A 17,176-nucleotide genomic window follows, 5' to 3' on the forward strand; every position below is an offset into this window, starting at 1 on the left:
CCTCAAAACTGCCCATGAACCTGTATTCCCAGTTCACCCACACAGTCAAGATTGTCAGAGTTCCCCTACAGAGCAGCAATTCTCAAAAAGGCGCGTATGGAGCCTGTATTCCCAATTGACCCACACAGTCTATATTGGCAGAGTTACCCCACAGAGTAACAATTCTCAAATAAGCCCCTAGAGTCTGTATTCCCAGTTCACCCACACAGACTATATTGGGAATGTTCCCCTACAGAGCCACAATTCTTGTAAAGAGCCACTACAGAGAATGTATTCCCAGTTCACCCATAGTTAAGATTTGCAGAATTTCCCCAAATGACAACAATTCTTAAAAAGGGCCCCTACAGAGCCTGTATTCCCAATTCACCCACAGCCTATATTGGGAAAGTTCTCCAAAAGAGAAACAATTCTCAAAAAGGCCCATACAGGGACTGTATTCCCAGTTCACTCACAGTCAAGATTGGCAGAGTTCCCCCACAGAGAAACACATTTATTATAAGACCCCTAACAGAGGAAGTTTTTAGAATTTACCACACAACCACTTCATCTTTCTTCTCTGCTTGTTCTTCCACTGAGCCCCTGCTGTCAGGTTAGAACGCCATCAGTAATTCCTCTACAAGTGTTTGCTTGCATTCACGCATTTTCCCCTCCCTCTCCAGTGACAGAAGTAACAACGGTATGTTGTCCTTGTAGCATTGGTCCACCAGGGTTTCCACCTAGTAATCAGCACTTTTCACAATCCTGACAACTTGGTGGTAATTGCGCAAGCACACCAGCATGTATTGGCTCATGTGTGTCAGACTGCCCAGAGGCAATGACAAGCTGTCATTGTTCAGAGGTGTATGGCACCGGGTCCTCTGTATCCCCCAGCCACACTGCAGTGATTTCCCTGAGCAAATTTCAGTGCCACCCTGCTGTGAATTGTATTGATGAGAAAACATGTGGATATTCGAGTTCACCGAACCAGCACAGACTAAAAAAAATAATCGGGCTCGGCAGCTGGACTTGACCCCAAACTTGACCCTGGACAACAAAGCCCATATAAGTTAAATGGGACGAAAAGTTCTGGGCTGTAAAATGGCCATAGTAAACACTGGGAGGGTACAAATGGAAGTTAAATGGTAGTATGAGCAGTATATATATATATATATATATATATATATATATATATATATATATATACAGTATATGCCCATGCTTACTGGTCCACATATCGGTGGTTATGTGCATATTCCCATTGATGGTGTTGCGCAATGAACATCTGATGTGGTCCGCAAGATGTGTGTACAGGGCAGGGATGGTTTGCCTGGAAAAGTAGAGGTGGCTAGGAATAATTTACTGTGAGGTTTGTACATTGTACAGGGAGTTTTGTGGGGCTCATATAGGGGGCTGTGTGAGGGCTCATACAGTGTATAGGGACATAATTAATTTTGCTCAATAATAAGAGATACAATTAATATTATTATACAATAATAATTATAACCAATATGTTAAGTTTAATATTGAGCAGAATTAATAACAGCCTCTCGGTTTGGTCCTCTATACCAGTCTCAGACTCTTCTGTGGTCCCTCAGGAATATGAATTGCCCACCCCTGATCTTGAGAGATGGAAACATAGCTACTGAGTTTGTGCAATAATGGTAGATCGTAGATACTTAGTCAACTTTTTTTAAACATATCAAATAGATCTTTTTCTTAACGATTCATTTTAAAACCTCAGAAAGAAATTTCTTTTATCCTACAATTGTATTCTTATTTTGTCTAGAAAAATAATAAATGGATCAATTAATTACATTCTCTCCACAGAAATGTAATCAACTTCTCGATCAACAGAAGCTGCATTTTACATTCACTCATTAAATAAAACAAAACATGAACTTTTATCCACCCATACAATAGACTTTGAAATGAAATGCACAGTGTTAGTTCAAAAGAATTTTAAAAGCAATGAAAACCTCAAATAGAATCAAGAGTTTGATAGAAAAGAAATGATAATGCTTAAAATGTATCTAAGTCTTTTCAGGCTTCTTAAATTTCCAAATGACCTTGACATATGAAGGACATTTTTTTAATAAACAATAATTATACATAAAAGGCTGTTACTTCAAGTAATTTAAACAGATTCTTTTGCAGCATTCATCTAGGCTATGAAGACAATTCTTTGCAGCAATTGTAAATTTCCTTCCCTTCCTTAAAAACCCATTGTTCGCCTGCAGAAGTTAAACTATAATGCAGGTAGGTTCTTTGAAAGAAGACATGTACATAATTATAATGCTTTCTTCCTCCTCCTCATTTGGTGGATTCAATTATACTTTCGGCTTGGCATTTGCTATGTAATTATGCAAAATGTTTGTGTAAAACGAATACAGAATAGTTTGGTAAGAACTAGGATGCTCAAAAAATATTCTCAATAAATTGTGTATGCTAAAAAAGGTTAAAAAAAATAGTTGCTAAAAAAAAAAGAAGAAAGAAAGATGTTGCTGCTTAAAACTGCTAATCATTGTAAATGACCAGAACATTCCTATCAAGCACAAAACAATAAATGTACTGTGCCCTGCAGAAAACGGCTATGAAAGACAGCAAGGTGGAAGTAAAGTAAGCAGACTGGAAAGAAAAATGGAAATTAAGCCCAGCAAGGGGTCCAGCAGAGCCTTAAGAGACGCAAGAAAATGAATGATTTTGTGATTTGATTTTTTTTTTAGCTGAATATAGTGGATGAACCAATATCAGCTACCGCTAAATGTGTCTTCTAATTTCATATCAGAAATTGCAATTCTTATGGCTTTTAAAGACTGTGCTTTGAGGTTCAAGTTGTTTTTTTTGCACATATGTATATTAATTGATTTTATCACCTTTTATTAGTAAAAATTTAGAGTAAAATATTTTGTACTATCTGTTCTCAGTTTCTGATTGTGGATTATTTTATTTTCTGCACATAACTGCAGAGACATCTCTGACCTGTGAATGAGCGGTTCAGAGATTTACCTTAGGCCTCTCTCACATTCCAGTATTTCTGTATGTGTTTGTATGCCAAACCTGGAGAGGAACTTACAGGGAAAAACTATCATTGAAAGATTTTCATCACCTGTTCTTTTATTTGGAAACACTCCTGGTTTTGGCAAATGGAATATTGGTCAAAAATTCTGGTGTGTGAATGTGGCCCTAGAACAGCCACAAGACCATAAGAAAACTGTGAAAAGACATCCTACTGACTTCTAAGGCCGGTTTCACATTTGCGTTGTTTTGATGGAAACGGAATCCAGCACAGATGCAGTACAGTTTATTTATTTACAGTGGAAACGTGACACCATGCGGTTGTGTGCTTCATACACATCCGCATGTGTCCACATGGTGTCGCGCTTCCACTGTAAATAAATGAACTGTACTGCATCTGTGCTGGATTTCGTTTCCATCAAAACAACGCTAATGTGAAACCGGCCTATGAGAGATTAAAGCGGGCTTTACACACTACGATATCATTAATGAATTATCGTCTGGGTAACGTTGTTTGTGATGCACATCCGGCGTCATTAACGAGATCGCAGCATTGTAACACTTAAGAGTGATCTTAAACGATCGCAAAAGAGGGCAAAATCGTTTGCCATGGAGAGGTCATCCTGAAACAAAAATCGTTTTCAGGATGTTAGCGATGTTGTTCCTCGTTCCTGCGGCACCACACATCGCTATGTGTGACACCGCAGGAGTGAGGAACATCTCCTTACCTGCGTCCACCTGCAATGCGGAAGGAGCTGGGCGAGATGTTTATGTTCCGCTCATCTCCGCCCCTCCGCTTCTATTGGCCGCCTGCTGTGTGACAGGGCAGGTAAGTCTGTGTGTGACGGGTGTAAGCGAGGTTGTGCGACACAGGCGGGTACGATCGCTTGTGATCTCGCTAGCGAGATCGCAGCGTGTAAAGCCCGCTTTAGACTTACTCTGTGATATAGGTATAAGTCAATGTGGGAGGGTATGAATGAAAAGAACCCTCTACACCTTCAACCTGGCACAGCTCACAGAGTCCCACAGCTTCCAGTATCAATTTTATGCTGATGATACGAAGATCCACCTCTCTGCACCTGATATTCATCCTTCTTTTCTGCTCAATTTCTAAAACTAAACATGAACCAACCAGAATTCATCATCTTTCCCCCATCTCACTCTACCACTTCACCTGATCTATCCATCAAAGTCCATGACTGCTCACTCTCCCCAGTCATGCGTACTCACTGCCTGGGAATAACCCTTGCCTCTGTTCTCTCCTTCAAACCATATATCCAAGCCTTTTCTACCTCTGCCTTTTTTACCCAAGAATCTGAAAAAAACATTGGTACATGCCCTTATTATCTCTCGGCTCGACTACTGCAACCTCCTGCTTTCTGGCCTCCCTTCTAACACGCTGGCACCCTACAATCTATCCTAAACTCTGTTGCCTGACTAATCCTATTGTCCCCTCGCTATTCCTGAGCCTCCCCTCTCTGCCAATCTCTACACTGGCTTACCATTGCCCAAAGTCTCCAATTCAAACCACTAACCATGACATACAAATCCATCTACAACCTGTCTCCTCCATATATCCGTGACCTAGTTTCCCGGTACCTACCTACACGCAACCTCCGAAATTCACAAGATCTCCTTCTCTCCTGCCCTCTTATCTCCACTTCCCACAGGTGCATACAAGATTTCTCCCGTGCCTCCTCCATACTTTGGAATTCACTACCACAACATATCAGACTCTTGCCTACCGTGGAAACCTTCAAAAGGAATCTAAAGACCCACCCATTCAGACAAGCCTACAATCTGCAGTAAACCTCAGTCCACTAAACCGCTTCCCGACTGGCTCTGCCCTTACTTACTTTATCCTCACCCATCCCTTATAGATTGTGTGCACTCATGGGCTGGGTCCTCTCTCTTCCTGAATCTGTCTGTGCCTTGTATTGTTCATGATTATTGTACTTGTCTATGTATGCACCCCCATTTCACATGTAAAGTGCTATAAATGGCACTAAAGTAATAAATAATATTAATAACCTGATCAGTCCACATTATATACTATCAATAGTGTGAATCTGTACAATCTGTCTGTACCATTAGTTTACCTAAATATGGATTATAAGTTTGTAAAAGCAATACTGTGCATAACCATTAGTATGAGTGGGAAATATTGCTGCAGGTTTTTTTTTTTGCTGCACATCTATCAGTTCTTTAAACGTTGACCTCTTTATAACAATGCCCACACCATTTATTGGCAGGTTTGCATACACTGAGCATAAGCTGAACATTGCCAATCAGACCTGGGGTGGGGTTTTACAGAGCTCATGAATATGAAGGACTAGCTGTAGCACTCGGCGTTGAACGGGTTAGTAACTGTCTCTCTGTCTCTCTCCCAGTCTCTGTCTGTCTCCCTCTCTATCTGTCTCTCTTTTTCTCTGTCGGTCTCTCTCTGTCTGTCTCTCTCTCTGTCTCTTTGTCTGTCTGTCTCTTTCCCTGTCTGTCTCTCTATCTCTTTGTCTGTCTGTTTCTGCCTGTCTGTGACTTTCCCTGTCTATCTCTGTCTATCTCTCTGTTTCCCTATCTGTCTTTATATCTCTTTCCCTGTCTGTCTCTCTATCTTTCCCTGTCTATCTTTCTATCTCTTTCCCTCTCTGTCTCTGTCTGTCTCTTTCCCTGTCTCTTTCACTGTCTGTCTTTCTGTCTGTGTCTGTCTCTTTGTCTGTGTCTTCATGTGTCTGTCTCTTTGTCTGTCTGTATCTTTCCCTGTTTTTCTCTTTCCCTGTCTGTCTCTGTCTGTCTCTTTCCCTGTCTATCTCTCTGTCTGTGTCTTTCCCTGTATGTGTTTATCTGTCTGTATCTGTCTGTCTCTTAGTCTATCTGTGTCTGTCTGTCTCTGTCTGTCTCTTTCCCTGGCTGCAATGTGACACGCCAACATTCTTCTGAAGTTCTTGCTGCATTGTGGCTCCCAGCTTCATTGACTTTAATGAAGGCAGGTTTTTTTTGGCACCACAGGGTTAAAATTTCCCCTCAAAACATAGTCTATGACGTTCGCTAAGTCAAATGGGGTGTCTGTGCAAAATTTCATGATTGTACATGCGACGGTGCAAATTCCTTTAGCGATCGTAGACACATATATACACTCAGCTTTATATATTAGACTACATGTCAGAAGGTTTACTAGTCCTTTAGTGAAAATTTGATAAAGCAATATTTTTTTTATAAAAGTACAGAAAGCAGCTCAATAAGTGATAAATCTGTGGAATCAGGGTCTCTACCATTGAAATATGCTGCTGGTAACAGAGTCCCTTTAAATTTTGCAATAGAGATATATTACCTATAATTTTAATCCTGTGATGTTAATTTGGTGCATTCTGTAGATGATCTCTACAAAACAGTAGTCAAGATCTCAAAATCTGCAGGATTTAATATTTAGTATAGCTAGTGGCAGTGATGGATTAATGAATGTAAAGGTCATTTTCCTTTCAAGCCTATTGTTACCTCTTTGTTTTCATTTCTGCAGTTACTTTCCGGCATTGATGCATTTCTAGTTTCAATAATTCATGACAGATTTTTTTCTTTTACACATTTATCATTACCATTCACTTTTTTTAAATCAAAAGTTGAACTCATCAGTTTGAGAGACAGGCATTGTTGTTACTTCAAGGCTGGTCATCAACATTGGATTCCAACTTAGTGCCTAAAGCTGAGATCACAAGTATAGATCAATTTCAGCAGTTACAGAGGCCAGACTTGATGCAGAAAATAAGCTCCAGGCAGAGAAAGTCATATCACGAAAGCAGGCAAATGCAACTACTTCATGAATACTTTACTAAGCTGAACCCACCGGTCCCATAGCCATTTAAAGTTTTCATTGCGAGCTGCAGTAACTCAGTGTTCCCTTGCTCGGGCTCGCTGTAAGAAGCATTAATATTCACAGTTATTGTATATGGAAATGTTCAAGCATCGGTAATTTGCAAATATATAAAATGTAGTTCGCAATAAGCTCCATTATCAGGATGATAATAAAGAGAAAGTATAGAATTTACTATAACAAATGTGAAGTTCTCTTAGAGCATTTCTCATTTAATATTGATATTTTTAATCAAATATATTATCATATGTAAATAGCTTTTAAAGGAAGGGAGTAAAAGGAGTTCATTGGTGAAAGACAAATTACAAGTTACAAAAGCAATTATAGGTGAATAAGTTTTGGTGTTTTTTGTAAGAATAACAGCAAATACATACCTAGATAAATGAAGAGTGCATATTCCCATGGAGTATAATACTCACCTTGCATTAGTTGTATATTACAGCGGTGGTATTTATTGTGTGTAAATGGTTTACATGAAGTAGTATGTATTATGTGTTAGGCTATGTGCCCACGTGAGATTAAACCTGCGGAGTTATCTGCGGAAAATCCACGGATTTTCTTGATTTTCCAGATAAATCCGCAGGTTTCAGCATGCATAGACACTCCCCATGTTATCCTATGGGACATGGGGAGTGCTGTGTCCATGCTAAGGATACGTGCATCTGCGAAACATGCTGCGGATGTCCCGCAGCCGCACGTAATTGCATGTCAATTCTTTCTGCAGAATTACCTGCGGAAATCCCGGCTCTCCACTAAGGAGATAGGGCCGAGACTTCCGCAAGTAATCCGCATGAATGTCCGCAGGTTTACCGCAGCTATTTCACTGTATTACCGCAGCTAAAGATAGCTGCGGATTCCGGAGAGCAGCTGCGGGAAACCTGCGGACGTACCTGCGGATATATCCACAGGTGCGAGCTCCCGTGGGCACATAGCCTTAATGTAATGTCTGTAACTGGGACACCTCCTTAATCATAATGATGCTCCTTATCTTGCTTGCCTTTTTTCTGGATGTCTTGTACTCTGAACACATACAGTGCCTACAAGTAGTCTTCAACCCCCTGCAGATTTAGCAGGTTTGATAAGATGCAAATAAGTTAGAGCCTGCAAACTTCAAACAAGAGCAGGATTTATTAACAGATGCATAAATCTTACAAACCAACAAGTTATGTTGCTCAGTTAAATTTTATTAAATTTTCAACATAAAAGTGTGGGTCAATTATTATTCAACCCCTAGGTTTAATATTTTGTGGAATAACCCTTGTTTGCAATTACAGCTAATAATCGTCTTTTATAAGACCTGATCAGGCCGGCACAGGTCTCTGGAGTTATCTTGGCCCACTCCTCCATGCAGATCTTCTCCAAGTTATCTAGGTTCTTTGGGTGTCTCATGTGGACTTTAATCTTGAGCTCCTTCCACAAGTTTTCAATTGGGTTAAGGTCAGGAGACTGACTAGGCCACTGCAACACCTTGATTTTTTCCCTCTTGAACCAGGCCTTGTTTTTTCTTGGCTGTGTGCTTTGAGTCGTTGTCTTGTTGGAAGATGAAATGACGACCCATCTTAAGATCCTTGATGGAGGAGCAGAGGATCTTGGCCAAAATCTCCAGGTAGGCCGTGCTATCCATCTTCCCATGGATGAGGACCAGATGGCCAGGCCCCTTGGCTGAGAAACAGCCCCACAGCATGATGCTGCCACCACCATGCTTGACTGTAGGGATGGTATTCTTGGGGTCGTATGCAGTGCCATCCAGTCTCCAAACGTCACGTGTGTGGTTGGCACCAAAGATCTCGATCTTGGTCTCATCAGACCAGAGAACCTTGAACCAGTCTGTCTCAGAGTCCTCCAAGTGATCATGAGCAAACTGTAGACGAGCCTTGACATGACGCTTTGAAAGTAAAGGTACCTTACGGGCTCGTCTGGAACGGAGACCATTGCGGTGGAGTACGGTTACTTATGGTTTTGACTGAAACCAATGTCCCCACTGCCATGAGATCTTCCCGGAGCTCCTTCCTTGTTGTCCTTGGGTTAGCCTTGACTCTTCGGACAAGCCTGGCCTCGGCACGGGAGGAAACTTTCAAAGACTGTCCAGGCCGTGGAAGGCTAACAGTAGTTCCATAAGCCTTCCACTTCCGGATGATGCTCCCAACAGTATAGACAGGTAGGCCCAACTCCTCGGAAAGGGTTTTGTACCCCTTGCCAGCCTTGTGACCCTCCACGATCTTGTCTCTGATGGCTTTGGAATGCTCCTTTGTCTTTCCCATGTTGACCATGTAGGAGTGCTGTTCACAAGTTTGGGAAGGGTCTTAATTAGTCAGAAAAGGCTGCAAAAAGAGATAATTAATCCAAACATGTGAAGCTCATTTTTCTTTGTGCCTGAAATACTTCTTAATACTTTAGGGGAACCAAACAGAATTCTGGTGTTTTGAGGGGTTGAATAATAAATGACCCTCTGAATAAACTTTTCACAATTTAAAAAAAAAAAAAAAAAAGAAATAACATTCTTTTTTCCTGCAGTCCATTTCACACTTCCAGGCTGATCTACAGTCCAAATGTCACAATGCCAAGTTAATTCCGAATGTGTAAACCTGCTAAATCTGCAGGGGGTTGAAGACTACTTGTAGGCACTGTAGCTATCTCCTCTCTCCTCCTCCTTGAATTATTGGATGTAGAGTACTGCGCAGAGGTTTTAGCCAGGTGTGGAAAAAATGCTGTAAAGTAATAATATTTTTTTAAAAAACATTTTAACAAATAAAAAACATTTTAACAATTAATAAAATACAAAGTGAATGAACAAAGTGGAAATCTAAATCAAATCCATATTTTGTCTGACCAACCTTTACCTTCAAAACAGCATCAATTCCGCTATTGTACAACTGATTTTTACTAAATCCATTAATATGTGCAAGTAATTAATTCTACCAAACAGATAACAATAATCATAATTTTCATATGTACAATGTAACACAGTCATTAATAGGAACAATAAAAACTGGGTAGGAGGTTTAGAACTGGGTGAAAACCCGCCAAACCTTGCTACAAATGTGGCGCCCCGGAGGTCCGTTGGCCACAGTGATATCACCCCTGTAACCTGAGGTGGTACCAAGTCTGGAGGTAGTTGGCGTTTCCTAAACAGAGTACCCCATTGTATTCATACACAGCTTGATCCCTGACCAGAGGGGGGAGCATGAGTACCATGTTCAAGGGGTGTCTCCTCCTTCGGGCTGGGGAGGGGTAAAGGGAAAAAAGGGACAGGATGCATGGAGACAGAGCTCTTGGGCTTTTGGGGGCTAGGAGGAGATTACCCCAGGGCAACGCCAAAAGCAGGGTCCCACGCACTCTGTCGTCCTAGGCTTGCAGACCCTGGGGACAGAAGCTTGGGACTATATTCAAAACAAGAATGCCGCGGAGACAACATCACATGTTTCTCAACTCTGGCAGGAAACTAGCCAGGTCTTTCACCGGGAACTAACAACCACGGGAAGGGCAGTCTACAGTCAAGGAGACCGCCTATGCAAAACATGGTATCCATCCACAGACAGCTGTTTCGGGGCATTTGCCCCTCATCAGTGTGGAGTAGGCATTCTTGTTTTGCATATTTTCCCAGGGGGCCTTGTTCTAGTGTCACTGCATTGAGAAACACGTGATGGTGTCTCCGTGGTGTTGAATGTTGATGTCCCCGAGGTCAACCATCCTTACCTATGTAGTCTTCTACTAGGCATTGCTCCCACTAGCCAGTTTACTACTCCACAATGATGAGGGGCAAATACCCCAAAACAGCTGTCTGTGGATGGATACCATGTTTGGCATAGGCGGTCTCCTTGACTGGAGACTGCCCTTCCCGTGGTTGTTCCTTCCCGGTGAAAGACCTGGTTAGTTTTCTCCCAGCATTAAGAAACATGTGATGGTGTCTCCGCGGCATTCTTGTTTTGCATATTTTCCCAGGGGGTCTTGTTCTAGTGTCACTGCGTTGAGAAACACGTGATGGTGTCTCCGCGGTGTTGGATGTTGATCTCCCCGAGGTAAACCATCCTTACCTAAGAAGCTTGGGACCGACAGATTACAGATCTGCTGGTTATTTGTGTAGACCCAGTAGCACAGCAAAGAAGAGGGGAGCCAGCACTGCTCATGAATGGCATGCAACAATGAAACAATAAAAAGTGTAAAATTCACAAATTCATTCCTACTGTAACAATTCAATGAGATTTTTTGCAAATTATTGATCAATGATTTGAGCCCCCCTGCCCCGTCACGGCAAATCTCTATAGGGGGGTCCCTACACTATGTTATAAATTAATATCGTACCATAAGGTCTCATATAATGACTTGAACAGGACCATATAAGAACACCACTTACCTGGGGAATGTCAGAACCGCTCCCATGCTGCAAGGACTGACAACTGCGAATAAAGGCAGCCCAGGTGCCAGTGTGTGTGGCAGAACCACACACACCAGCACAATGTCAGAACTGGCCCTCACAGTGCCAGATCAGCAAGCATGGATGAAGGGCGGAACAGCCTCAGGCAGGTGGTGCTTAAATAATGATGCCTATGGACCAGGGGGCGGTGGCTGTGTGTGAACAGGCACCAACATGAATTTTGATGGCAACAGAAGGAATTTGCAAACCACACTGGGCGTGCACGGCAAGGTGGCGGTCAACCACCGACCAGTAAACGCAAAGAAGAGGGGAGCCAGCACTGCTCATGAATGGCATGCAACAATGAAACAATAAAAAGTGTAAAATTCACAAATTCATTCCTACTGTAACAATTCAATGAGATTTTTTGCAAATTATTGATCAATGATTTGAGCCCCCCTGCCCCGTCACGGCAAATCTCTATAGGGGGGTCCCTACACTATGTTATAAATTAATATCGTACCATAAGGTCTCATATAATGACTTGAACAGGACCATATAAGAACACCACTTACCTGGGGAATGTCAGAACCGCTCCCATGTTGCAAGGACTGACAACTGCGAATAAAGGCAGCCCAGGTGCCAGTGTGTGTGGCAGAACCACACACACCAGCACAATGTCAGAACTGGCCCTCACAGTGCCAGACCAGCAAGCATGGATGAAGGGCGGAACAGCCTCAGGCAGGTGGTGCTTAAATAATGATGTAAAATAGTAAATAGAATAGAATGTAAATAGTGTCACTGCGTTGAGAAACACGTGATGGTATCTCCGCGGTGTTGGATGTTGATCTCCCCGAGGTAAACCATCCTTACCTAAGAAGCTTGGGACCAACAGATTACAGATCTGCTGGTTATTTGTGTAGACCCAGTAGCACAGCACTATTGAAGAGCACAGAGTCATGGGAACTAATCCAGCACCACTTGCAAAGCTTGATTGCCTGCTGAACAGGAGGAATTACACAGGAAGAACCAGCGGGGAACCAAGGTAGCTCGCAGGCACCTGAGGCTCCCCACAAGCAAAACAAGGGCAAAAAGGTATTCGACTCTCACTTTGTGAGAGGACCCCCAGCGGCTTCCAGACTGGTAGGACCCTGGTCACCTGACCTGCTCTGTAGTCCGGCTGTACTGTAACCATCATCACCTACAAGTAAAAGGTACAGAACTGCAAAGATTTTATTTTGGCCTTTTTCTTACTGCACTGTACTACCCTCCTCATCATTCCTCACTTCCCACAACATCTACTATATCACCCTCTTCTATCTTGCAAGGGATCTGCCCTAGCTTGAGATGGTATACCACCAGCTTACTGCACCATCTACCCTTGAAATCATCACTGCAGTCCCTGGCCACCCATGGTCAGAACTCCAGCTGGCGTCACGACCTACCTCTCCTGTAAATATCGCCTTTACTTGTCCGATTAGGGCCACAGCTTCTGGGGACCGCAACTGTGAGCTGATCCATCAGGACCCCAGCCTGCTGAGTACCCTAGGCCCTTGCGACCGTGACACAAAGATTATGGAATATAGGTTTATGTCAGAAACACAGCTAATCCCTGGTAAAAACTGTGTTGTCTTTCACAAAATGCAATTGAGTACTCTGCAAAAAAGTATATCTGGATATAACTGATTGCATCTATTGTGGAAATCCACTTTCTTAAAGAAATTTCAAGAACCCTTATGGGCTCTAATGGACATACCAGGGGTGAGTAATTAATTTTCTCGGGGGACTACATAAGAGACCATGACTTTTGTGGTGGACCAAACCAATAGGCTGAAATTAGAATTTCTTCTACTCAATATTAATTCTATGCATTATTTTATATTAATTGTATCACTTACTATTGAGCAGAACTAAGAATGCTGATATCCTTTTATACAGTGGAACCTTGGTTAACGAGAACAATCCGTTTTGGGAGTGTGCTTGTTAACCAAGTTACTCGTTCAGCAAAGCAAGATTTCCCATAGGAAATCATTGCAATGCAGACAATTCGTTCCACAACTTGTTAAATGTCCCATCCTGGTCCCCTATTGTGTCTGTGACGCCCTGGGCAAGCCAGGGGTCATAGGTCACAACACCACACGCACCCCACATTCCCTGCAGGTACACCTAAGTCAAACAAAAATCCTTGTTGCCTTCCTCCAGGAGCTGGTGTCCACACCAGGGGGTGGGCCAGGCGGTTGGCTCCACCTACCGAGGAGTTCACAGCTCTGGAGGCGGGGAAAACCAGGCGGTTAAGCTAGGGAAGTGAAGGAGTAAACAAGCAGATGAGTGTTAGAGTTGAAAGTGAAAGGAAGTGAAGTGAAGTGCAAAAGTAGAGAAAGTGAAGAAAGTGACAGCAAGCAGCCTGAAGTTAGTCCGGGTGTGTGCCCCGGACTGAGACAGCAAGGTTGGCAGACGGCGGTGACCGTCTGCAGGCGAGACTGATTGGAGGTTGCCGAAAGGACCGTGGACGGGTGGTGACCGGAGCGGTATACGAAGATTAGTCAGCACCAGGGCAGGGGCCTTTCGGATCCCGGCAAGGCTAGGAGTCGCCATAATTTTCCAAATCCGTCAGTGAAGGGGACGACTGTCTCTCAACAACTAAGTCCCGATTGAAGGCAACAGTCCGACCGTAGAGGGGAGACACCGCCACCGCCAAGGCACCAGTTTCCCAGGGCCAGCGCCTGCGGGCAAGAGTGGAGCTCCTCTGGCTCATATCCAAGCTGGGGAGCGGGTTACCGGTGGGAACCCATCGCAACCAAACAACAACACATAGGTGTAGGAAAGAGACCATCACCGTCGCCTGCAGGAGATATCAACAGTGCAACCATCTGAGGGACCCGTCCAACCAGCCGTTTGTTTACCGAGAGCTGTGTCGTGTTGACTGGCTGAGTGAGTACCTCCGTGCCGTGCGGCACAGCGCTGCCCCTGCACCTCCACAGGCCCCATAGCCCGCCTGTCCACCATCCCAACCCCATCACTGGGCCCCGGGATCACCAACCCCTACCCACGGAGGGGCAACACAACAACTGGCTGCTCCACACCATCACTCCCGGGATCCCCAGCCAGAGCAGCGGTGGTGTACACTCAATCACCACAACCGTGGGTGGCGTCACGGACAATAAACAATCCCCACACCCGAACCCCTTTCACTCACGGGCGAGGAGTGCCGCTAGAGTCCTCGGGATCCGGCCCATCGCTCGAGCCACCGAGCAGCAGCAGGCCGTGGCAGCAGCGGCAGCCGGACCCGAGCAGTGGGAGAGCGCGGCGTCCCCTCCTCCGCCCACGACATGTCATTCCACACATGCACAAACACACACAAACACACACAAGCACGCACGCACATAATATGCTCACCTTACCTTCTGTTCCGTCGCCGGTCTCCTGGGACTTGCTGTTCGCTAGTAAGGGCTGTGTATCGGGTTACAATCACGACGAGGGAGGAACTTCCGCAACCACAGCGCTGACGTAAAACGCAGGAGCCGTTTGCCTCTGATTGGTCAGCGGGCTGCCTTTGAGTAGCGTCTGACAGCGGAAGTTCCTGCCTCGTCACGATGCTTGCCGATACACAGTCTATGGAGGCCGGCGATGGAATGGAAGGTACTCATATTATGCTCACCTTACCTTCCATTCCATCGCCGGCCTCCTGGGTTTTGTAGTTCGCCACGAGGATTCCTCCCTCGTCACAATGTACCGGTAAACTACAAGAACCATGAGGCCGGCGATGGAACAGAAGGTAAGGTGAGAATAATTGTTACGGTTGCTGTGGCACTGGAGACTATTTTCGGATTTCTTGCTACTGCACATGTGCAAGCGCTGGAGACTAAGTCCTATCTTGGAGCCATTGCACATGTGCGGGTGACATCATCGCTGACACGAGGTCACATGTCTCTGACACCTTCTAAGCTGATTGGCCGCTGGTCATGTACTTGTGACACGTGGTCACATGTCTCTGACACCTTCTATGCCGATTGGTCACTGGTCATGTGCTTGTGACGCTTTGCTTGGTGATAGGCCAGCGTGACGTCATTGCTGTCATTCTGGCAGTGGATTGGCTCTGGTGTCCTCCATCTTGGATGAGGCACAGAGTCTATATAAGACCCTGACGCACGCCGCCCGGCGCTCAGTCCTCTTGGTTCATGCATGAGAGTAGACGCTCTGTGCACATCCCTCTAGGCATCTCTCTGTCTATGTTAGGTGAGCGCTACCGGCAGGGTAGCGTTCTTATACCTTACAGCTTCGGCTGCGGTCCGTATCCTTACCTCTTAGTGGAGTGGACATAGGCAGGTGCCTGAGGCACATGGTCCGGCTGGGCCTTGTGATTCTACTCGTATGTGGACGTTGCCGCTAGGGTAACGCTCCTTATACTGCGTCTGGAAGTTGTTCGTATCCTCGCACACTAGGGGAGCAAACATAGGTAGGAGCTTTGTGCGGCTTATGCTGCTGTCCGTCTCTTTTTCACCACTTGTGGAGCGGACCTAGGCAGGTGCCATATCTAGTGGTTCGTGTCCTCGCACACTAGTGGAGCGAACGCAGGTAGGAGCTTTGTGCGGTTTACGCTGCTGTCCGTCTCCTGGCACCGCTAGAGGAACGGACCTAGGTAGGTGCCATTTCACACTCACTGCTTTTGTCTCTGTGACCATTAACAGAGACCATACCACACACCCTCCAAGTAAGGGAGGAATTGCTTTATTTTCTTATTATATTCCTCTGTGAGTTTAACAGAGGTATTGCACTCTGCACTTGTGCTATTACTATTTACAGTAGCACACTTATATACCCCTTATCCTCTGCAATAGTCTGCAGCAGAGTCTTTGCACGGTGGACCCTGACTGTCTGATATTCCTTTGGGTTTTATTATCAGACAGCCCCCCGTAACAATAATACTGTATGTGTGTGCATGCGTGTTTGTTTGTGTGTGTTTTGTGCGTGCTTGTGTGTGCTTGTGTGAACTGCAAGAGTGGGTTAGAGCACGGTGGATGTACGGAATCGGAAGTGTGTGTGGTGAGTATTGTGCTCGTACAGCAAAGCTTTCTCGTAAACCGAGTTACAAATTTACAGAAAGCTTTGCTTGTTAAGCGAAATTCTCATTAACGGGGTTACTCATTAAGCGAGGTTCCACTGTATTCTGTATGAGCCCACACACAGCCCCCTATGTACAATATAATTCTACGCATAGCCTCTATAAACAGTATGAATCTGGGGAATGATAGGAGATAGTTGTAGTTCTAGTTAGTATATACCCTACCTTTAATATCACTGTCATATAGCTTGCACAAAATTTGTTTTATTACTGCACATATTTGGTTTATTACTGCACAGATTGTGTATTACTGCACACTAAAAATACTCTGTCCCTCATATACATGATGAACCCTCACATAGCCCCTATATACAGTATGAGCCCACACACAGTCCCCAATATACAGTAAGAGACCCCACATAGTCTCCAATATACAGTATGAAATAAACGTGCACACAACCCCCTATATACAGTATGAACCCCTTCCTAGCCCCATATATACACTATGAGCCTCTGCAGAATCCATCTATATACAGTATTGACTCGCTCAAAATCCACCTATATACAGTATGAACCCCCACATAGCCCCAAATATACGGTATGAGCTCTGATATAGCGCCTATATACAGTGTGCCCCCATATAGTCCTCTATACACAGTTAGTCCCCACAAACTCTGCCACAATACACAGTGAACCCCCACATAGCATCTCTATATACAATAGAAGCCCTCAGATAGTCCCTAAATACATTATGAGCCTTCACATAGCCCCCTATAAAAATGCACGTGTCCCATACACATAACAAATAGCCCCATTCCGCTCTGCTCCTGTCTCTGATGCTCTGACTCTCCACACAGCATACACGTCAATATGACATAATCGCATCTGCTTTCTCAGTTCC

This window comes from Anomaloglossus baeobatrachus, chromosome 6 (genome assembly GCF_048569485.1).
Source record: "Anomaloglossus baeobatrachus isolate aAnoBae1 chromosome 6, aAnoBae1.hap1, whole genome shotgun sequence".
NCBI lineage: Eukaryota > Metazoa > Chordata > Amphibia > Anura > Aromobatidae > Anomaloglossus > Anomaloglossus baeobatrachus.